General features: G+C 41.9%; 1 pseudogene; it reads right to left on the minus strand.

The window, feature by feature from the left end:
* Nucleotides 1-272: 272 nt before the first annotated feature.
* Nucleotides 273-24,840, minus strand: part of LOC126512460 (ferritin light chain 1-like) — a 76,060-nt pseudogene continuing 51,492 nt past the window's right edge.

A 24,840-nucleotide genomic window follows, 5' to 3' on the forward strand; every position in this document is an offset into this window, starting at 1 on the left:
GTGTGTGTGTGTGTGTGTGTGTAGATCAGAGGACAACCTTGTGGAGGTAGTTCTCTCTTTCTACCTTTACATGGGTTCCAAGGATCAAACCCGGGCTGTCAGACTTGCACAGCAAGTGCCTTTCCTCACTGTGCCATCGCCTCCCTCTTTTTTTTTTTTTTTAGTGTAAATACACTTCTAGGTGTGCTTTTTAAAAAATTATTTATTTATTAAAAGCTTTAACTTTACTTGGTCCAAGACTTGGTAGGGTCTTCAAGGTGTTCCAAAGCTGCCTAGTGGCTTGAGAAGGTCAGGTGAAGGTCCTGAGGCCGGCTGGTGCAGAGCAGAGGAGGGAGCCCCTTTGAAGGCGAAGCCTCCTCAATGTACTTGAGAGTGGGCCCACCTCTCTCAAAGAGATGCTCTATGCCCAGAGATGGTTAGGGTAGGCCAGTCTGCATTGGCTGTGGCCCAGCCAGCCTACGGAGGTTGTCAGGTGGTTGCTCGTCTTCTTGATGAGCTTTCCCTCCTCATTCAGGAAGTGGTTTTCCAGGAAGTCACAAAGATGATGCCCTATGCCTGCAGAACCCAGGGAATGAAGACCCAAGGGGGCCTGGTTTAAGTTCTTCTCCAGGGCCAAGGCAGCTTCCATGGCCTCCTGGGTCTTACCCCACCCATCTTGATATGACCTCTGCACATGCTAGAAGAGGTCATGACCCTGCCCATCTGTCTGCAACTTGAGCCCTCACACCTCTCCTTGGCCAATTTGCAGAAGTTGTCTACACCCACCAGAGCCACATCATCCCGATCAAAATAGTAGATTGAGTCACATCCTCCTGATCAAAATAGTAGCCCGGGGAGAGGTGGGTGTAGGAGGCACACAAGTCCGAGTTGACCAGGCAGAGTTCACGGCAGTATCCATTTCGGTGGAATAGTTCTGATGAATCTGGCAGGTCACAGCTGATCCTCAGTATGGCACTAACCACAAAGGGTCGGTGTGACTGATCCTAGGAGCTGACGGTGGTGAGAAGATGGTCCCAGAGGCTGTAACTGGGGAGACTGGAAGGTGACTGGAAGCTAACAAAGAGGTTAACTGTCCCTTGGGTCTGTCCTGTCCAAACACTGTTGGAGCAAGACAGATCCATGGGGCTTCTGAAGCACTGTTCTACTCAATGATTCATAAAGGAAACAATATTGATGAAAATATGCTGTCATAGTTATTTTAATGTACCTTAACCTATCTCAATGTTTTCTCCCTTGGGAATTTCATTTAAAGATTTCATCCTGTGAATTTGGAAAAATGTTTGGACGCAGTTGTAAATAAACACTATTTAACTGAATTTATTTAATCTGTTTTACGGGACCCCTAACTCAATAATAAATATATATATAATTTAATATACAGATTGTTTTAATTGTTCTGTTTTAATACTATTCAGGAAACCAGGTTCTTAATCACTGTTGAGCTCAATCATAATTTCCACCTCAATCTTTAAATCTCTAATTTCCCAAATGATCTACTTTAAAGCTTCATTTTCTGCATTAAAGAGGCCATTAAACACATTTATGCAGGCAATTAAAAGGCATTGCCTAGGACCGGCAGACAACCATGGTTGTATTCAATTGCCCTCACTTTAAATCAATCAGCTAACATGAGTCTGTAATTAACACCCATATGGTGGGGGAAGACTACCTTGGCTAGAAATACATGCTACTTCTGTGAGCTCTGGACTCAAAATGAATGAAAGTCAATCATATTTCTTCTTGCTAGGAGAATCATTAGGAAGGTGAGGAGGCAGAGCAGCTGAGAGCATTATAAGGCAAGCCGGAGGCTGCACGTCAGTCATCATGATGGGAGGTGAGGGATGTGTCAGAGATTTGGAAGGTCTTGGGGGAACTACAGGAGGTATTTTCCTAGAGAAAAGACCTCTCATTTGTCCCTGGTTGCTTCATATTATTGGTATCTCTCTGCCTTAAACACCTGGCCCTCCAAATACAATATTTAGACTAATCCTTATTTATTCACTCATAACCGTTATTCTTTTTACACAAAAGGGCAGAACATATTGAACCTACTCCTTAATTTGGCTTGTTCACGGTAACTAATCCTAGCAATTAAACTTGGCTCTATATCTGATTCAAGAACTTGAAACAAAGTAAGAATAGTTCCTTATGACTCATGAAGGAAATAGAAATAACTATCATAAAACAAACCAGCAAAAGGTAGAAAATAGAAAGAAATTTATGAATGACAGAATGTCACCAGTGCCATGTTGGGTTGACATATGTCAGGAACCACCTTTTGGGATGACTTTTGTTACTATCCTAGCCACAGCAGGTTTGTACGTTCTGGGGTAGGGACGTGAGGATCAGAAATGTTAGGTAAGAGAAACAGATAAGAAGGAATCACAGACACACAGGACAGTAACCAGAAACTCAGGGAATACTGAACGCTAAATTCTCCATGGGCTCATATATGTAAATACTTGGTTCCCAGTTGGTGGAATTGTTTGGGAAGGATTAGGAGGCACAGTTGGATGGAGGAGGTGTGTCATTGGGGGCTTTAAAAGGCCGTGCCATTCTCAGTTAGCTTTCTCTGACTCCTGCTGGTGGGTCAGATGTGAGCTCTCAGCTACTGCTCCAGTGCCACGTCTGCCTTCCTTCTACCACGCTCCCTGCTGTGATGGTCATGACTCACCTTCTGAAACTGTAAGCCCCAATAAACTCTTCTATGAGCTTCTTTGGTCAAGTTATCTTAGCATAGCAGTAGAAAAATAACTAAGGCATGAACTAACAGGATCTATGGTACCTGTAAGGAAATTTTGTTTGTTTTAATTTATTTATTTATTAAAGATGTCTGTCTCTTCTCTGCCACCGCCTCCCATTTTCCTCCCCCTCCCCCGGTTAAGTCCCCCTCCCTCGTCAGCCCAAAGAGCAATCAGGGTTCCCTGCCCTGTGGGAAGTCCAAGGAACACCCACCTCCATCCAGGTCTAGTAAGGTGAGCATCCAAACTGCCTAGGCTCCCACAAAGCCAGTACGTGCAGTAGGATCAAAAACCCATTGCCATTGTTCTTGAGTTCTCAGTAGTCGTCATTTTCCACTATGTTCAGCGAGACCGGTTTTACCCCAGGCTTTTTCAGACCCAGGCCAGCTGGCCTTGGTGAGTTCCCGATAAAACATCCCCATTGTCTCAGTGTGTGGGTGCACCCCTCGTGGTCCTGAGTTCCTTGCTTGTGCTCTCTCTCCTTCTGCTCCTGATTTGGACCTTGAGATTTCTGTCTGGTGCTCCAATGTGGATCTCTGTCTCTGTCTCCTTTCATCACCTGATGAAGGAAATTTTTAAATATTGCCCCTGTTATGTAACTATTTCTATTAAATTGAAACATCCCCTCCTAAAGAGAGAGTCTCTTATCGAAGAGATTTGTAGAGATCATCTCTTGTCTTCCATCAAGTTATTTTCCCACCCTCTTTCAGGAACAAAGTGGGCAGGCCGGGAAGACTTCATGGTGGGTGGGGTAGTTTGCTGTCAGCTCAGTATTAGCAAGTTTATGTAAGGGTTTGAGAATCACTGAAGGAGGCCTCCAGACTCAAATACTATGTAAAGACAAAGAGCTGTTATTCCAGCACGTGGGGTCACCATTTGTACAAAGTGGTGACCCCGAAAAGAACTTGCAGATCCCTTTTAAGTTCAGCTAGAGAATTTTTAGGAACAGTTAGGTCATCTCAGACACAATGGGTTAAGCAGGCTGTAGTTACAGTTTTAATTGCCTGTGGTTGTAGTTTTACCATTTGGCAAGGCAGGGTATGTTTTAGGGAGATTACAGGAATGGTCCTTTTTGGTCACTGTTTCGAGGTACTGACTCAGGCCTATGTGCTAACGGGAACTCAGGTCCAGTTGTAAAATGGGAAAAGTTCAGACTTTCCACTTACTAAAACAACAGATTGCTGGGCAGGATTTAAATGAAATGGGGTTGAACCCTGGGTAGCAGAGGGAAGTCGGCAGATAGCAATTACAGCTTTGAGAATTGCTAAAACTGTGGGAAGTGAGATTTTGTAGATCTTGAGAGCAAGTCTCAAAACCCGAAGCTGCAGTTCTGAAAGCCTGGAATAGCCGTGTGTTGCAGGAATCTAGCAGAGTCACTATGGCTAGGGTAAACAGTAGAGCGAATAGCTTTTTCCCAGAAGTACTTTGACCTTGAAGAATCATTGTGGAAAACAGAGATTGTTTCCCAGGATTCATAGAATTGTTTTGCTGAGGGGGTGTTACAGCCTTTCTATGACTTTGGTCACAGGATGCTTCTGGTATACCTGGAGGTCTTAGATTATTGGGTACTGCAAAGGTACAGAGTAAGGACTAAAGAAGCGGGGGTCATGACACTTTCCTTTAGAGAGACATAAAGATTAGGTTAGGGAACTTGGTATGAAGAAATAGTTCACTGGAAAAGCATCGTTCTGTAAGAATCAATAAGTATGCCTTTGTATGGCGGTTTGAGGTTCGGTCCATCAGAGGCTGGACCTTCCTGCTGATGCACAGGCCTGAAAGACTTGGAGTGACCCCAAATGCTGAGGGGATTTCCCTTGCTTGCAGTCATAGGTGGAGTCCAGGGAGCTGGCCTAAGTAAACTCTCTGCCCAAGGCAGAAGCCTCAAGAGTGAGGAAGGCTCAGAGGAGCCATCATCAGCAACTCCTGAGGTGGTCTTTAATCTTCCAGTTTCATCCTCTGGAAAGAGAAAGATCATCTGTGGTCAGAGCCCCCAGGAGCTGGACTCTGAAGGCTTCCTTGTCTTCTCTTCCTTCAAGTTCTTGGTGCTTCTGTCTCTAAAACCACAAAGTGTCCAAATGTATAAGGTATCAGTCAGTTGGGTTCTAATTAACTGAATGCAGTAAATAAGGTGAGAAAAATAGGGCCAAAGAGCTATCAAATCTTGTGAAGGAGAGGAAGAACTACGAGCCTGCCAAATAAGCTGTCAAAAGTTCACAGTCAGATCTACACATCTTCGTGCAGAGATAGGGGAATTAGTAAGGAAGTTTCTGTTTGTTCCCAGTTGCCACAATGGTCTTGGCCTGCTACAAGTGCTGTTTCCTTGCTTTAGAGATCTGGCTGTCAGTTTTGTTCAACCAGGGATTTTGTTTATCAACCATCTGCTCTTTGAGGCTCTTTTGCTGTCAGGCCTTGAGCCTGTGGACTGTCAGAAGAGGTTACATAGTTAAGTTGTCACTCGCACTGGCATGAGTTTTTGGTGCTGTGTGGTGGTTTGAAAGAGCATGACTCCCATAGTTTCTTACAGTAAAATTCTTAGTCCCCAGTTAATGGAACTATTTGGGAAGGATTAAAAGGTATGATCTTGCTGGACAAGGTATGTCACTGGGGATGGACTTTGAGGTTTCAAAAGCCCGTGCCATCCGAGTTAGTGCCCCCAATCCTTCTCTGCCTTAAGGTTGTTGTCTCAACATTTAAGCTCCCAGCTACTGCTCCAGCACCATGCCTGCCTGCCTGCTGCCATGCTTCCTGCCATCATGGCCAAGGACTCACCTCTGAACTTAGAAGCTCAGTTAACTATTTCTTTTATCAGCTGCCTTGGTCGTGGTATCTTGGCACAGCAATAGAAAAATAACTAAAACGATGATGTCTTTGCCTTTGAATCATGCGTGCTCATGTAACTAATCTCTCACTCAGGCTTCACCTGTGAATAGCCCCCAATAAAATTCACTGATTCACTAAGTTATACTTGGGTAGAATCGTTTCTTTGCTTTGTTGTTGGTATCCTATATGGGGTGAATAGACATTAGTTCGCCCCTTTCCCCTGAAAAGTCAAGTAGTTGGTACCTGAACAGGAACTGAGGAAACCAAGGGTGAACTGGGGAGTAATACTTGCATGGTCCCTACAGTGGGTGCTGCTTTATACAAATGAGGTTGATTTGTGTGAAGGCGAAGGGCTCAGGAGGCTGTCCCAATATAGGTATGTTTCCACATATGGCTATGGAATGATATGCCTTCTTGCTATAGTGTTGATTGCATGCTCCTTGGAAGGGGTGCTAGGATGTGTGACCAGGGCCAGACCATTTGGGAGTGTAGTATTCTCATAGTAAACCACAGGCTAGGCATCTTTCTCACAGCATGCCTCCTTAGTGAGTGAGGTCTACCACCCAGTGTGGAATAGAACCAAATCTTTGATGGACTAGAGAATATACGGAAGTCCCTGGAAGTGGCAGGTATGAGATTGTGTGCATATCACTTGTGTGTGGCCTTTGTTGTGGATGATAAGATAACGCAGCTGAGACCTGGTTATCTTCCCAGAAAGAATTTACCCGCAGAAGAGAAGTACTATAGGAAAGGGACATGAAAGTGCTATCTACTGCTGTAGCATCTGATTTCACGGCGAAAGTGGGGAAAAGGGAGAAGGTGGAGGTGGAGGGACTGGCTTATCAGTTCTTATCTTTGGCAGGATTCAAGGAAAGAGTACAAATTATACTAAATTCGTGTGCTAAAAATTTCCTCCCGGGATCCAAAAACTTGGAACCTGTGGACAGAAGTAAAGAGGAGGATGAGAACATGGTAGAAGTGATAGAAGATAGTCCTCATCCCCAAACTTTAGTAGGGAAAAAGAGAAATAGCTGTGATTCACCAGGCACATGGGGCCTCAATAACAGCGATGCAGGAAAACTTAGTAATCAGGGAATGGTCTGTCCTTCAGCAGCTTGAATTGGGAAAGACTTTTATACAAATAACGACAGAGATATCCTGGCTTGTGAGGCTCTAAGTAATAGGAGTAGATGGGAAGGAAGTAGAAAAACTGAGCAAAACTATCCATTTCTCATGAGATAAAGGCTGCATAGCCTGAGATGACAGAAAAGAAATTGGTCTCTGATGAACTGGTTCATGATTTCATTGGGGACACTTGGTGACCACCGTCTGGCACCTCTGTGAATGTCAGGGTCTGGAAGGCGATAGAGGAAGGTCAGGAGTTATTGGCCAAACTGGACATGATAGAGGCTGTGTTTGATGCCCAGTTCTTTGTTCCTTGGATCAGATAGGATAATTAAGGAAGAGGCTAACCCAGTAGAGATCTAAGGACTGGATTTAGTAGCTTTTGCTGAGCTCCATGGTGGGACGTGATTTTTATGAGGTAGGAGAGACTTTAGTGACTCTAAACAATTTATATTGGAATGTAACGAAGGTTTGTGAAAAGTTAAAGCAAGCCAGAGGCAGGTGAGATAAAGGTAATACTTACAAGCAGGTCTTTGAGCTGAAGTTCCTTGGGGGAGAATTAACTAAACCCCAAATGCTCGGTTAGCTTCTGGAAAGCTTTAGAACCTGAGCAGCAATTCACAGAAGCGATAAATGATTAAGCAGTTGATACATGTGGTGATTGGTTCCATGTTGTATTCATCCTCTTAGCATTTCGTTTTCCTTCCTTATTTATTTATATATTTTATTTTATTATTAGTATCTCTTAGCCATTTAAGAGCAACTGATTTGCAATGGTGGGTCTTCAGAGATGCTGGCCAGCCTTTGTTTAAAACTAAAAGATTTTTGTGATATAATACAAATATTAAACATTGAATGTCTTACAGACTTGGAAAAACATTTGAAATAACAGTAAACCAGAAGCTAAAGAGTTTTAATGAATGTAGCCTATAAGCATGAAACATGCACTCCAAGAGACACAAGGTTATTGAATGAAAATCTCAGTGATGGTGGTGGGCTCCCTCCCTAGGAGGTCAGTGAGGCCCTTGAAGATATAACAAATGCTTGTTTGCCAGAACAAGATAGTGAGTCTCTTTTGTCAAAAACATCACCATACTTTGGTCATAGAGCATGAAGAAATCAAGCCGGGACTGAGCTGGAAGCTCCATCCCCTCTGATGTGCTTTCATAATGCCAAGAGGTGCCATGCAGGCTTCTTGGGAGAGAATTATCCCTACAAGTCCTGCTTGGCTATGGACCTTGCATGCCACAGTGCCAGCCCACCAGGGAAGATGGGCCGCTGGGGCAAAGGAGGCATAACACTTGTGGATGCAGCTAACTGCTTGCTGACTGCACTCAAGGTCTGTGCCACGGATGGAAAATCACAACTGGTACTGCAAACAGGGCAAAATTCTGTGACTAAATAGATCATAGATGCCAGCAAGGTAGCAACTGCTATTGTTTCAAAGTGATGTGGCTGTCAAACTGCCTTCTAAAGTATTTATGTTTAAACCTCTAGGAGAGTGTTGCTGTCAGTCTAAGCCATGGAGGGAAACTTGTTTGGGGTTTATTTTTGTTTTTTTTGCAATGGGCAGTAATTACTGTAGAGACTCATATCTACCCAAGCTTCTGGGAATAAGTGACTTTTTAGGTACTGGAGTCGAATGCTCAGGTATAGATGAAGGAAAATAACTGGACGCTTGCATCACCCACTCCAAGAACAAGGGTACCTTGTGAAAAAGGCATACAATGAATGCAAGAGTAGTTATTTCTTCTGAATTAAAACATCCCCTTCTCTGGGAATGGGGGGTGGGGATGTTCATAAAACTCACAAAGAAAAAAAAAACTCTGAAGCTTAAAAGACTCAGAAAGTTTCTATAATGTACAAAATCCACATTGTTATAAAAGCAGTAACGGTTTCTACAGGGAGAAGACTATCCTGCTGGCCTACCTGCCTGCAACGTGGGTAGGGAGCTCCATGGATGCAGTTTTCATAAGCTGCCATTCCTACTGGTGTGAACTTTTTGGTGATGCCGTTGGTGATTCACCCAAGATCCTATAATTAGCCCTCTCATCCCACACTTTTGAAATTAACTTCAATTAACTCACTAAGCTGTACTTGGGTGGAATTGTGTCTTTGGCCTGTTATCAGTGGCTTGTTGGGGGGGGGGGTAAGTAAACATTTGTTGTTAGCTCTCTAGGAAAAGTCACACAACTTCTGTGTATGGGAATCACCCCTTACATTTTCTTCCAAGTAAATCCTTGATGAAACAGAGCACAAGGATGCTGCAAACGGAACATTCCCATGGGCCCCGTGTTCTCTCCTCTCCATCTTAGCCCTCCCAGCCTGTTCTATCTTGTCTTTGCTTGCATCACCTGCTTTTCATTTATTTTCTTCTCTTTTCTTCCTCCTTTTTTTCCCCTCATATTTAGCATGCTGGCACATGCCTGTAATTCTGGTGCTTGAGAGCTGAGGCAGGAGGTTCATGTATTTGAGGCCAGCCTGAGTTACATGGTAAGATTTTAGCTCAAATTAAAAAAAAAACAATCAGTTGCATTATATATAATATGGGTTTCATGATCAGATTTGTACACATCCATGAGATGTAATACTCTGATTATATCCACCCCATTGATGTCTCTGGCCTTATCTGTTTCCTGCTGGTTCCTTCTGTCTTCCAAATAGCCCATCTTCCATTTTACACTGTTGACAGTGAGATTTTATTTTCATATATCAATTATATCAACTATTTTCTGTTGGGGGAGGCTGTTTGTTCATTTTCCCGGCCACTCAGACTCCTGGAATAATCACATAGAAAATCTGTATTAATTATAATACTGTTTGGGAAATAGCTTAACTGTGTTTCTGGCTAACTCTTGTATCTTAAATTAACCCATTTCTATTAATCTTGTATCATCACCTGACTGTGGTTTACTAGCAAGGTTCCAGTGTGTCTGTCTCCTGTGGGCAGGTGCATGGTGTCTCACTAATTCAACCAACTTTCTTCCAGCATTCTGTTTAGTTTCCTGCCTAGCTTTACTCTGCCCTATCACAGGCCAAGGAAGTTTCTTTATTCCTTAACCAATAAAAGCTACACATATACAGAAGGACTTCCCACATCAATTTTCATATAATTTTTCACAAGATGGGATTTCATTGAGGTTTCCGAGTCAACCTAATGGCCTCAGATAAAGCTGAAATATTAAGGGCTTGTCCAGAGTCACACAGGACTGGGATTTTCTGTCTGAATCTCTCTGTATCTCTGTCTCTGTCTCTCTTTCTTTCTCTGTCTGAGACAGTGTTTCTTTGTGTAGCCCTGGAACTATCTGTGTAGACCAGGCTGGCCTCAAACTCACAGATGTGCCTGCCTTTGCCTCCTGAGTGCTGGGACTAAAGTTGTGAGCCACCACCCACCACCCTGCTCCTCTTTCATCTGGTCCTCATGCTCTTTACAAAGGTCTCCCATGTACCTTTGTGTCTTTTGTTGCTGTCGTCAATATCACATTTCACATTTGAGTGAAAACATTCAGAATTTGTCTTTCTGAGTCTGACTCATTCCGACTAGCAAGGTGATTCTCAGTCAAACCCAATTTTCCTAAAATTTAGGGTGGGAGAAGAGAAGAGGGTTGGGAGAGAGGCTTGAGTTGAATTTGTCCTCTGGGCAAGAGGTTTATTAATGTCAACATCACATGATAGGGAAGTCTGATATCACATCAGTCCCACAATACAAAACAAGCTGTCTTCTTCTAAGGTTCCTTAGGAGGAGACAGAGAGAGCCTGGTCAATAGGTGGTTTGTGCTGTATGACAGAGGTAGGAGTGTGGGGTACCCCTGACTTATTATACCATGTGACAGGGGTCACTGGCTGGGTAACGGCATAGAGCCTAGTTATTATGTGATCCACATTACATGACGGGATCACTTGTTCCCCCTATGGTTAGCTGGCCATATAGGGCTCAGTTTCTTGGAGAGTGTGTTTCTAGCAGGGCCCAGGTTCCCTGCTATGTGGCATGACATTTCCATCTCCAGCCTTTTCATTTATAGAAAAGAACTGGTGGTCTAAGGGTTAGGGTCTAGGGGTTAGACATTGAAAAGCTCTGACTACTTCATGTTGGATGGAGCCATCATTGGTTTAGGAGACTGCCCTCCCTTAAGACAGGAGATGTTTGTTGATGCTGACAGCAATATGGTGGGGTTCTGGGTTAGTATCAGCCGTGTACAACAAAGTTAGGTGCAGGAGGGCATTTAATGTGCAGCCTGTGCTCCAGGACAGTGCTGTGACAACAGGGACTACATACCTATGCTATGCGGTAGAAGTCACTCCTTATCTGGATTAGGGAGTGGACCCATATTACATGACAGGGATCATTTGTTCTGCCTGTAGTCATCTGGTAATTTAAGGCCTGGTTACCCGGAGAGCCTGTTTCTCAGAGGAACATAGGACGTTCTGCCTATGTCCTAGGAATTTTCATGAGGCAGAATTTAAAACCAAAAGATGAATTTATTTCATGGAGTCGGTTATTTTTTTTTCTACTTTGTGGGTCTTAGGAAATAAACACAGATTGTCGGGCTAGGGAGCAAGGGAATTTGCCTGCTGAGGGATCTTGCTGGCCCTAGTCTCCATTTTCCTTGTTGTATACAACCCTTTCAGTCTTTCACTGTTCCAGAGTTGTTAAAGGTGTGCCGGTTGAGACTGAATTTGGTGTTTTAAAGAGAAAATAGGAATAACTGGCTCAATTAAGATGGCTCTATATTTCTGTTAAGTAGAGCAAGTGTATTAGTTTATTTTTGTGTGTGTGTGTGTATTTGTTTTGATCTTTCTTCATCAGTTGTGCCCCGTGCCTTCATCTTCACACAAGCTCAGGACCCAAGAGAGCTGCCCAAACTCTTGCCACCCTCCATGTCTGTCCTTGGAGCAGAAGACAAAGGCCAAAGCAGGATTGCGTTGGGGGTTTGCGGGAGTGATTTCCTTAGTGTATCATCTCCGGTTTTTCGAGACAGGGTTTCTCTGTAGCTTTGAGGCCTGTTCTGGAACTAGCTCTTGTAGACCGGGCTGGCCTCAGACTCACAGAGTTCTGCCTACCTCTGTCTCCCGAGTGCTGGGATTAAAAGCGTGTGCCACCACGGCCTGATTTAACACTTGCATCTTAAAAAAAAAAAAAAAAAAAAAAAAAAAAAAAGTTAAGTCTATGTCCTGTAGTCCTCACCAACCCTCCAATTTTCAATAGCCCATCAAAAAGAAGCACTTTTCCTTGAGACAACATCTCAGAAAACAGCATCATCATAATTGAGAAACAGTGTCTCTGACTTTGCAGTTTTGGAGGTGAGAGGGGATCTTGAAATAAAGGAGAAGGTGCTCAAGAAAAGTATTTATTCCCTGGGCAGATGCCAATCAACTACGCACTTTTTCCTTTCTATGATAATCAAGAAAGGCTATCTTTAAATGTGGGGTAGACAATATTTTTTAAAGGCTCAGTTTTGTTGAATTAAGTCTTCTCAGCTACACATAAATGATACAGCAGAATTCACGATACCCACTTTTGACCATTTAGCCATTCTTTGCAGTTTTATGCTTTGGCCAGCAGGTGGCAGCAAGTATTGGTCAGAAGAGGTTGCCAGTTTATACCTTCAGAATTAGGATTTTTCTTTGATCTGCAAATAAAAACAATGCAGGAAGGGAAAGTGCAGAGAGGTCTTGAGGGAGCCTAGGCAATGGCTACTAAATGCAGTGGCATAGGAAGAATTAATTTTCTAATATTCTGCAGAACAGTAAAGTGACTATGCTTTACAACCTATACTTTTATTTTGAGTCAAGATCTCATTATTTAGCCCAGATAGACCTCAAATTCATGGTTCTTCTGCATCAGCGTCTCAAGTGCTATTATCATATGTTTTGTAAAACACTAGGAGAGAGGAGACATCTCAACTAGAAGAAATGATACGTGTTTGAGGCGATCAAATGATAATTACCATATTTGACCTTTGTATCAAATTATCACAGTGACAAAGATATATGATAATCATAAATCAATATAATATTTATATTTTATTGATAAAAAACTATTTTTAATTATTTATTTTATTGGTGTTTTGCCTGCATGTATGTCTGTGTGAGGGTGTCGGATGCCCTGGAAATGGAGTTATAGACACTTGTGAGCTGCCATGTGGGTGTTAGGAATTGAACCTGGGTCCCCGGGGAGAGCAGACAGTGCTCTTAACTGCTGAGCCAACTCTCTAACCTGATAAAATATTTCTAAAGAAGGAAAAGACTTAAGAATTGGAAGAAATCTACACTGGCTCCCCACATCACGTCTCGTGCTGGCTTACCCTCCAGGAGAGATCATCATGAAGGGCTGCCTGTGTGAAACCCAAAAGGAAAGATTTTCATCTCTTCCAGGAAAATACGGTGTGCTAAACAACAAAGATTATTTATTTCGTTCTTAACTCTGAAAGCTGCTCCCTACAGATATTTGTCGTCTCTTTAGGCAAAAATGTAGCAGTATTAGAATATGTAGAAATGTACAGGAACTATTCACATTATTTTCTCACATAGTCACTTGAATCCACCCCTTTAAAATGTATTGCTACTAGCGTTTCTCCTCACCTCTCCATCTCTCTCTTGCTTTCTCCCCTCCTTCTCCCTTCTCCCACTTTTCTCCATAATCCCTTTTCCCTTCCATTCCCTTCTCCTTCCTCCTCTTTTCCTCCTCCCTCCTCTCCTCTCCTCCTCCCAACTGACCCAAAGCTGCCTTGCACTTGCTAAGGAATGTTTTAACCTCCTCCCCCCACCAAACACCACCCTTTCCCTTTTTATCTTAAGACAGACTCTGGCTGAGTCCATGCAGGTCTTGAACTTATTATTCTCCTGCCTCAGTCTCCTAAAGAGCAGGATCTTAGGACTGTGCTGCTAGACTCTGCTGACTGCTGAAGAGGCAAATAATGGAATACATATGAGCAGAAGTTACTGGTAAACAATGCTGTATATTATGAAGCAAAATGTGAAGATTATAAACATAAATTGGGAGTTTTTGTTATGTCACCAATGATTATGGGCTAAGTATCTGTCTTTAAGGGGAAAAAGTTCTACCTATCACAGTAAATTGGCTGCATCTGGTCTATAAAACAATTAGTTCTAAACTTTGTGCTTTAAAGCCAAAACTTCAATAGACAGAAATGTAAATGGAAACTAACTCTTGCTAAAATATTGTAGGTGGAGTTTTCCTGTCCCAGCAACCCACTCCCAAATTACCACACAGAGGCTTAATATTAGTTGTAAATGCTCAACCAATAGCTCAGGCTTATTACTAACTCTTACAACTTAATTTATATTCATCTGTGTGTTGCCTGGAAACTCATGGCATTGACCTCTCTGCAATGGCTTGCTTCCCTCTCTGGCTGGTGACTTCTATGGCTCCACCCTCTTTCTTCCCAGTGTCCTTAGTTTGGTTGTCCACCTATACTTCTAGCCTGGCTACTGGCCAATCAGCTTTTAATTAAACTGATCAGAGTGACAAATCTTCACAGCGTAACAAAGGATTATCTACAGCAAAGCATGACATGGGGTCAATCAGGGTACAGTTGGAGTATAAGATAGCACTGTCACGAGAAATTACAATGAAATGCAGCCATTCATGGAAAATGGGGGAAAGGGGACAATTGTGTTAAATGAAATTAGTTGGATGCAGAAAGGCAAGTACAATGTGTTCTCATATCTGCAGGAAAATGCCCTAACCTGAAAGTATAAGAGGGACTATTAGGGACCAGAAAGGGGACTGACAGGAAGAGAGGGAAGGAGAGAATAGACATGGTAACACATGCATGCACTTGTACATGAATATTGCAGTAAGTCCCGTTTGTTTGTGCAACTATTCTGAGTTTATAGTTGTAGGAACAAAACACAAATTTATTATGGGCTGTGTGGTGGCTTGAATAGGCGTGGCCCCCATAAACTCATGTGCTGTGCGATATTTAACTATGTAATAGCTAACTATGTGTTACATTTGTTTATGCTGCATTTGTTTGATTATGAGAAGATGTGTTGCTGTTTCACTTTGCCTGTCTAAGGTATCTGATTGGTCTAATAAAGAGCTAAATGGCCAATAGTTAGGCAGAGAAGGGATAAGTTGGGCTGGCAGGCAGAGAGAATAAGTAGGAGGAGAAATTCAGGCTCAGGAAAAAAAGGAGAAGAGAGGAGAGAATGAGGGAGAACAGAGGGCCATGCCCAGGGCCAGTCAGCCAGGCAGCCACCAGCCAGCCAGATATGGGAGAAGCAGGGAAAGTAGGACATATAGAAAGAAAAGGTAAAACTCCCCAAGGCAAAAGGCAGATAAGTAGAAACAGTTTAAGTTAAAAGAGCTAGCCAGAAATGAGCCTAAGTAGGCCAAATATTCATAACTAATAAGATGTCTCTGTATCATGATTTTTGGGAGCTGGTTGGTGGCCCAACAAAGAAAGTGTGGTTGCACTCATATGTCTGAATGCTTAGCCCAGAGGGAGTGGCACTATCAGGAAGTGTGGCCTTGTTGGAGGAAGTGTATCACTGTGGAGACAGGCTTTGAGGTTTATTATATGCTCAAGCAAAGCTCAGTGTGGTAGTTTTTTCTTCTGATGCCCGCGGATCAAGATGTAAGACTCTCAGCTCCTTCTACAGCCCCCCTGTCTGCCTGCACACCACCATGTCCTGCCACGATGATAATGGACTAAGTCTCTGAAACTGTAAGCCAGCCCCAGTGAAATGTTTCCCTTTATGAGAATTGCTGTGGTCATGGGGTCTCTTCACAGATCTACAAATCCAAACGAAGTGAAGCTGCATCATATAGTTATGGGATCTTAGAGGCTGGAGGAGTGCTTGAGTTTTTGTTGTCATTTTTTTTATTTAGGTAACATTTACCCACCATGCTGTTTTGTTTGTTTGAGAGAGGCTCTTCATCAGTTTTCAGTCTTCCTAATGCTGTGACCCTTTAATACAGTTTCTCCTGTTGTGATGACCCCCAGACATAAACTTATTTCATTGCTTCTTCATAATTTTAGCTACATTTTGGTTATGAATGGTAATGAAAATGTCTGTTGTGCAACCTCCAAAGGGGTTGTGTGTGACCCACAGGTTGAGAACCACCACAGGTTGCACTCTGTGTAGACCAGATTGGCCTTGAGCTCTCAGAGGTCCACCTGCTTCTGCTTCCTCGGTGTTGGGATTAAAGGCGTGTGCCACCACACCTAGCTCCTACCTCGCTTTTCTAGGGACACCTTTCTCCTTTTATCTTCTCATTTGTTTATCTGTCCTCCGCTTGACTGCTTCCACGGTGGAGAGCTTTTGACATTTTGTTTAAAGGTTTTGTTTTTTAATGGATCTTATGAGTTTCTTCCTTCAGATAGAGCTGAAGTTGGTCTCCTAGTAACACCTGCTCACTGGCTTCTCTGGAGAGATGTTTCTGACACGTTTAGGTTGACTCACAGGCAGCTTCAGGAGACTCATGAAAGTTACAGACTTTCATCCCGGAAAAGAGCGTTGTGTCCCCAGCTCCCTGGTGAAGTCGCCTTGCTTTACAGAGAAGGGGGTTTCCGTGTGGCAATTCCCACAACATTTGAAACAGCAACATGGCCTTTTCCGAGCACCGTCGCTGCTTTCCCAGTTACTTCTTTCCATCCTTTCTTTGCTCCTTCACCCGCCTTTTAAAATGAGCACACACTAAGTTCTGGGTCAGCCACGGGACACAAATAAGAACAAGACACTATTCCTGACTTCTGGGATAGAGATGTAAATATGTGAGTTGTGTCAGGGAAGTGGCGTTCAAACTGAGTATGGGTCGTAGGGTTAAATTCGAACCCAGCTTTGCTACTGTTAATCACCTTAGTAGCCTGCTGTGGTCATGCACACCCTCTGAGGCTCTGAGATCTTGGAGTTCAAGACTAGCCCAGACTATATAACAAAGATTCTGTCTAAAAAAAAAAAAAAAACAAAAACTACAAAACAAAATAAAACAAAAAAGTCTCAAATAAGAAAATTTGGCAGTCTTGTATTATTATTACTCTTTCTGAGATAAGGAACTTGGACTTAATTATGAAAACTTTGATGAGCCAATTCTTTAAGAGGGATAGTAGTATATATGAGTTGATTTTTCTTTCAACAAATTTTATTTAAAGGCAAACCATTCAATATTAGATAGTGATGAACAAAGGGGACCATGGAATGAAGGAAGCATGGTGTAGGAGGTCCTTCTGTATTTGTGTTGCTTACTACAAAAGCAGAGAGATGAGAGAGTAGACTTGTAGATAAAGAGTGAGAGTGTAGGGACCAGAGGGAAGGTGACAAGAATATGGCTGAGAGTTGTTGGATATACTTTGGGTATAAATTGGAGAATCTAGTAGTCAGTTAATAGGGAAATGATAAAGTTATATAAGATGCACAAATTTGTCCCTTGGGAATTTGTTGAGTAGTGACGTCATTGATTTCATTTATAATTACACCAAAACAAGTATTGAAAGAAGATTATATGATGCTGTATGAAATGAAAGATGCCTTGATGATTCCATAGGTTTGGAAATATGGGTCTGGAATTCAGGGAAAGGCTTCCGTTGAAAGGCTTAGGCTTGACGATTCTTGTCTTTGGTGGTTAAAGTCTTGATAATGGGTGAGATCACCCATGTGGGTAAGGATGGTGTGCAGAAAATGAAGGACAACAAGGAAAGAAGATAGAGAACAGGGACTTTGGATGAGAAGTAGCATCTAAGGAGGGCCAGATGAAGGTGACAGTCTTATGTGGAGGGAAACTCTCATGGTTTGGTTTTGGTTCTGTCTTTGTTTTAGGAAAAGCTACTGCTTGGTTAAGGAGATGACTCTGGGCAAAGTACAGGATGAGGACTGAGTTCAGACCCTGTAAGTTCATAGGACAGCCAGTGGTGAGCAAGAATATGGCGAAAGGTGGAGACTGACACCCAAATTTGTCCTCCACATATGTGCTGTGACACACTGGAGCCCACACTTATGCACACATATGCACCCACCCATCCCTTACCCATCCTCCCCATTCCCCCCACAAGCACACACACACACACACACACACACACACGAGAGAGAGAGACACATACACAAGAGATAGAGACACACATGCATACACACACACATACACACACACACACACACAGAGAGAGAGAGAGAGAGAGAGAGACAGAGACAGAGACAGAGACAGAGAGAGTTTTTAAGTTACTACTTCTTTAAAACAAAAAACCCAAATGTCTAATGAGTGCAAGACACTGCTAAATGTTCATATCAGTTCCCCATAGCCTGCTGGACAGTGCCACCCTCTCCATCCATCCATGGCCTCCCCTGTAGTAAGCCAAGCTCCTACCCCTGCTGGGTGATGTTTCTATGCTCTTGTGTTGCTATTAGTCTAGATGTCTAGCCCTAGGCCAATTGCACCTTGTTTCGACATGAACTTTACAAGTGCCCTCCGTTCCAAGGTAAAGGTGAGCTATTACACATTCCAGATGAGGAAGGCTGTAGTCACCCTTTCGGTGCTCAAGGAATGTGTTAAATTAAGTGTTCTTTTCATATAGAGTCACCTTTGCAACGTGATTAAAGAATTAACATGCCATATGGTGTGTTTCCTTTTACTTCATTTAATCTACATAAATCGTGTTCCTTTAGACAGTGATTCCCATACCTGCCTGAGCATGAAAGTCACTTGGGGAACTTTGTAAAAGATATGCATTTCAGAGCTTTCTCTGGATGTGCTGAACTGGGTAGGACAGGCATTGAGGTGACAGGGGAGGCATGTTCCTTGGGTGACTGTGATGAAGCCATAGGCTGGTACTTGAGAACCCCTGCATTTAGAAGCTCCCAGAGTATCGACTAAAGGCACATTGATCATATTGGAGTGTTGGTTTGCAACCATTTTTTTAAAAAGAAATCAAACATTTTATTATAAAATAATGAATTTTATTACAAAAATATGAACATTATAGAAACAGAGTGTGACATGAGATCATAATTTCCCTCTTATTCAGGTAGGGGACAACAGTTAATCAACACTTCCGTAGGTTTTTCTGTGTGTATTTACTAAAACTAAGGCTCTATTGCCTTTGCAGTTCATCTTAAAAAGCTAAAGTTGTACTTAAAATCAAAACTATATGTGTTAGCATAACATGTAACCATTGTAATAAGAGTATAAAAACTGAAGCAATAAGAAAAAGCTGTTCGTAACTATGTAAAGTAAAGCATAAATATAAATTACGATTTCAGGACTGAATATAGAATCCAATCAAAATGTTTATTTGGAAGATTAAATTTTCTTCACTTTACCAGTATTATTTTTTTTAATAAAAAGTTACTGTGTTGTAAGGTCAAATACTGGAGACTGTCCAGTGTTTATACAGTTTCTCAGCAGTCACAATTTTCATGAAACATGTATCAGGAAATCACATGATTTATATTTATATTATACAACTAGTCTTCCAAGTAGATTTGCTATTCTTTTGTTTATTTTACTTATAGCAAGTTTTAAAAGATGATAACTTTGTGTGTATGAAAAATGGATGACCACAATTTATTCATAAAGTGGTGAAAGGTAAGTTTTTGTTGTCCTCACTATTCATATAAAATAAGTATTTATTAATTCTTTGAGAATTTCGCATATACTTTCAATGTATTTCATCATAATCACTCCCTGTGGTCTTTTAACAATTTTGGATACTGGCTTATATATAGATTTGAATAGAACAAGAGCAATCATCAAATGACTGAGTTGCTCAGCCAGCATGGCCCCTCCCTTGAGTTCTGCAGACAGAACCATGCTTAAATATTGGATTGAGAAGCCACTTTGGTGTATGCAAAGTACTTTTATAAATCTGTTGAATGCAACCCCAAACTTTGAGCTGTCAGCACAGTTTAGTGAATGATATATTCTGATAACAAAGGAAGGCACAGATAGTTCCAACTTTGCAGTTTTTTCTGGAGTCTTGCTTTCTATGTCCATAAAATAAGCAATTGAAATAATAAGATAATGACTTTTTTCAGCATGAAAGAAGTCATAAGAGCCTATAATTAATTAATTAACATATTTCATTAATTTACCTGCATTTTATGGGCACACTTTCTCAATTTTCATGAGTCCTGTGGCTTAATTTTGATGAAATAGTGCAGATTTCAGATGAGATAAACTTACTTGGTAAAAACAAATAATAAAACAAAAACTGAGAACGACAAATGAGGACCAAAATGCTAACTGTATATGAAGTTACTTCTGGCTTCAATATACTTTACAGTTAATTTTCTTTCCTTCTTTCTTTTGGTTTTTCAAGACAGTGTTTCTCTGTGTAATGCCCTACCTGTCCTGGAACTAGCTCTTGTGAACCAGACTGGCCTCAAACTCACAGAGATCCACCTGCCTCTGCCTCCCGAGTGCTGGGATTAAAGGTGAGCACCACTACCACCGGCTCAGTTAATTTTCCCAATAGTCTAACAAGCAAGCCAAAACCTTCAGAGAAAAACTCAATTGTTCCAATGTTTGCTTGACATCTGTTGGCAACAAGTGAAATGACAGTGGGCCAGCTCTTGGGGTACCAGTTTTTCTCTCTGAAACAGCCACCGACTGAGAAATGCTGTTCATTTCCCGTTTAAACCATCCGGTAACTTTCTGAGCCCGCCACAGAACACTATAAAAACTGCTTGCTGCACCCTCATAGCTTCTGTCTGAACTTTCTTTTGTCTTAAGCTGGCTTGCATTCCATTCCCCCAACCTATTCCTTTGCCCTCTGACCGCTGGCTTTGTTTTCTGTGTGGCTTCACCGCATCTCTCAGATCAAAGCATCCATCTGTTCTCCGTTGGTCATTTGCGACATTGCTGGTACCGAAGCAGCTGACAGAGCAGCTAATGGGAAGGAAGATTTATTTTGGCTCCTGAGTTCGGGAGGTATCAGTCCATCACAGAGGACAAGGCCTGGTGGGAATCATGATGGCAGGGATGCATGGGAGACACTTCCTCACCTGGACATAAGCTAGGAAGCTGAGAGCAAGAGGCCAGGAACTGTTGGTGGCTACACTTTTCAAAGGGCCCAGTGACCTGTTTCAGCAGCTGTGCCCTACCTAGTAGGGCTGCACAACCCTCAAGATTGTACCACAGGTGAATACCAAGCATTCAAATTCACAAGACAGCAGGGGACATTTCAGATTCAAACCATACAAAGCAAGCTCCTGTTCTGCTTTCCCTCAAAGTGACCACTCACTCCCTGCTTGTTTGTCAAACGGCCTCCATAAAAGCTGATTTTGACTACCCATTCCCTACCTCATTTTGGATCCTACACTACTGATGAGGTACTTGAGTTGGATGTCTTTGCTAGGTTCCTCCTGCCACAAAATGAACTGTGGAGCTGGACGTCTTTAGTCAAATTACGTCACGCAAGAGCCACTCTTCCACAGTTTTCATTAAACTTTAGTTGGAATAATTACGTCTCTTTGAATAGCCATTGTTTGCTCAATATCTCAGATGTTACTTTCTTCTCTGGTTATAATGGTTCTGGGATACAGACAATTAAATTGTATTAATAGATTTTCTTTAGAAACTATTAAACACGTTCCCAGGAGAGAGAACCATCCTGAAGTTCAGGACGTAGCATTGTGTAGCTTCAGGTAAAAAGCTGTGATAGAGAGAGTCAGAGTCAGGGAGGAGCAGGATGCTCAGTTAACGGATGATGGGAGTGCTTGGTATAGGGTCTCCCGGTAGAAGAAAGCAGCGTTAAAAGTGCCGGGTACCTTACTCTTCAGAGAGTGAAACTTCTATGGAGATAAATATCCTGCTCCCCCTTCCCCCCACCTTACACGGTGACCAATGATGACCACAGCAGTGACAATGATAGCAATGATGCTGTTGGATTCAAGACAGCCCCTTCAGGCTGACAGCCACACTGCCTACTTCTCCAGTCATCCTTATTACTCTCTCAAAGCACTTTGTTCTTTTCCTTAAAATCTTGAACACAATTAACAATCGTATCCGCGATTGTTTAGCACAATGTCCAAAGCATAAATTCTCTGGGGCTCTAGTCATTGCGCAGTCTTATGAAAGGGCAGATTCAAAAAAAAAAAAAAAAAAAAAAAAAAAAAAAAAAAAAAAAAAAAAAAAAAAAAAAAAAACAAAAAACAAAAAAAAAAACCGCAGAGATTTCTGCATCTTATAACTCGTGCAGTTCCTATAAACCCTCTTAACAAAAACACGCACGTCTGATAAAGCTCAGCGTTCTTTATTCATTTCCAGTGATATTCCAGGGGAGAGAATTTCTTTGTCACACCCTGGAATCTTACATACATTCAACAGCAGTCCCGCGCTGAACTTTCCACGGGCACCCTTGTCACTTAGGAGTGAAGAAGGTCTAAGAGAAGGCAGTTAGACCCAGAGCTCCGCTCTCGTGCGGCGCGTAGGTACAGGTTTAAATGCCTTTTATTTTTATCATCACCACAGACTTTATGACTGTAATAAAGATGTGAGTGGTTTCTCACTGAAAGACAAACATCAGAAAGAGAGAGGCGGGATCCATTCTAAAAGCCGGTGGCGGCTGTCGGACGTAATTTAGTACTTAGAGCTTTGGTGGCCGAGCCGGCCCTTTGAAGAGGAGAGCAAGCTCCTTACGCCATCATGGCCGCCCAGCATCCACTCATGTTTGCGCTGTAGTCTGTAGTGCTGCTCAATGAAGGCAGGAAGCCTGAACTTGGTAATTGAGAATGAATGTCAAGTAGTGTCAAGGCGCCTCGATTCATAAGGCTGATAACTCCTCCGGTGATTGCATTTCCATTTTTACAGCTGCTTCAGAGGCCAAGTTTGCAGCCTTGTTTGGGATAGTATATATATTACAGAACCCTCAGGGCTGAGAAGAAGCTACACTCAAAACAGTGATTTCTGAGGGCTGTGGAATTTTCCAGCTATTATAGAGACCAACTTGATAAAACCCATGATGAAGTAGGAAGAAAGAAAAAGAGATTATCGTAAAAACAAGAAAAAAAAACAGCAAAGTACATATTTTCATACTATTCTAGTAATCATAAATTTAATAATTATTAGTCCTGACAGTATGTTTCTTTGGGAGAAATGAAATTAAACTATATGAATGATTCAACAGTGATATTCAAATTCTAAAATATTTTGGGGAAATACAATTTTTTAGCTGTAAATATACATATATATACAATATAACATTCCTATATATTGTGTATTTAAATGTAAGCATCCGTATATATGTATGTGCATATACAAATATCTTAGCATAGAGTCCAGCTCAAGGATCAACAACTATTTCTGTAGCATGCCAGATAATAACTATGGTAGATGGTGCAGACTAAATGACGTCTGTGGCAACTGCTTCCTTCTGCCATTGTACAAAAGCAGCGTGCAGATGAGTAAGTATGGCAATGTCCCAATGGAACTTTACTGTAGATACAAATTTGGATTTTGTTTAATTTTTTGGGTCTTTAATATTTTTCCTTTTATTAGCTTTTACCAAACTACAAAATTGTCTTACTTTGTGTATGATACAGCCAACAGGTAGTATGATGGGTAATAACGCACAGATTCCAGGTGTGACATGTGATAGATGTATGTTTTTGTGTCTGAGTTCCTTTTTTAAAATGATGTATTTTATCAATGAGTATATGGTTGACCATAGAGTCCAGGAATAGAATTATACTTAGAAAGATGCAGGGTCCATGCTTTATGCAAGCTACTGAGCTTGGTAGTAGTGACACCTCAGAGATTCATGGTAGCACAACCCTGGTAGGTCCCCTGGTGGTGGGAGACCGCAGAAGGTGAGAGACAGACAGATACACCATGCGGAGAGAGTTTAGGTATAGAGTTTATTTAGTAGGTATTGGAAAGGGTATAAGTGTAAGGGTATTATGGAAGGAAGATATAGAAATAGATGGGGGGGGGAGAGACAATGGTTACCTCTTCAGATGGAGAGAAAGAATGGAGAGAAGACAAGAGATCAGCTTGCATGGAGGAGTGAGGGGAGCTTGTCTCTTAAAGGGACAGGGTACCCAAGTACAGGGAAGGTCAACAAACTGATAATAATACCTATTTTCATTAACAACTTATTTCTTTCTAAGAGTATAGGTATAGTCCATTGTTACAGCATTTTGCAAGTATACACAAGTTCTATGTTGAATCCTGAAGCAACAGCAATAAGAGGGAGAGAGAATTTGTTTCATACACAGATACTTCTCTGCTCAAAGTTATTATTTAAAAAATCATTGGAGACTGGAGAGATGGCTAAGGGTTTAAGAACATTGGCTGCTCTGTTAAAAGACCCATGCTCTATTCCAGCACCCTCATGGTAGCTCCAGTCCCAGGGAATCTGATACCTTCTTCTGGCCACCACAGGCACTGTACACACATTATATACAGACATAGACACAGGCAAAACACTTATATACAGAAAAAAAATTGTGAAAAGAAACATGAGCTCAGGCTAGAGTATAGTTAGTTCAATTGTAGAGTGCTTGCTTACACAAGTCCTATGCACAATCCCCAGTGTTATACACACAAACAAAATGACCAAAAGAAGCATGAACTGCCTCAAGGACAGTTCCTTGATCTCGCCTCACCTTTCCTAAAGTCCCTCTGATGATCCTGTATTGGTTGAGGCAGAAGTGCAGCAGACACCACTGCAGTATGTGGGGAAATGTAATTGGTCAAAAACACTTGCAGTTTCTCCGAAGTCAGAGACCTTCTTTCTGAGATGGTGGTGAAGGTCAGAGAGTGGTGGGTGCAACTGTGGAGCTAAGGTTTAGTTAAACATCACAGGGTTCCTTCCAAGGCTCTGTCTACCCTTTCCATTGTTCTGTCTCCATAATTATGTACAATCAGCCAGCTTAGCTTTTCTTACATTGTAAACTTTTCCCCTTTAAAAAAAGTTCTGGGTATAAATAATACATTCAAGACATCTGGGGTTTTCTTACTGTCTAGGTTATCAATAATTTGGAAATTAAAAAAAAAGGACTATTTCTTTTTTCCCTGAAGTAGAAACCTGAGACTCAGGAGCTCTTCTTCTTCTTCTTCTTCTTCTTCTTCTTCTTCTTCTTCTTCTTCTTCTTCTTCTTCTTCTTCTTCTTCTTCTTCTTCTTCTTCTTCTTCTTCACAGGGTTCTTCTGTGTAGCCCTGGCTGTCCTGTGATGTGGGATTTCCCTTGTATGC

This window comes from Alexandromys fortis, unplaced genomic scaffold (genome assembly GCF_014885135.2).
Source record: "Alexandromys fortis isolate MF-2015 unplaced genomic scaffold, M_Fortis_MF-2015_v1.1 scaffold_10, whole genome shotgun sequence".
NCBI classification, from domain to species: Eukaryota; Metazoa; Chordata; class Mammalia; order Rodentia; family Cricetidae; genus Alexandromys; species Alexandromys fortis.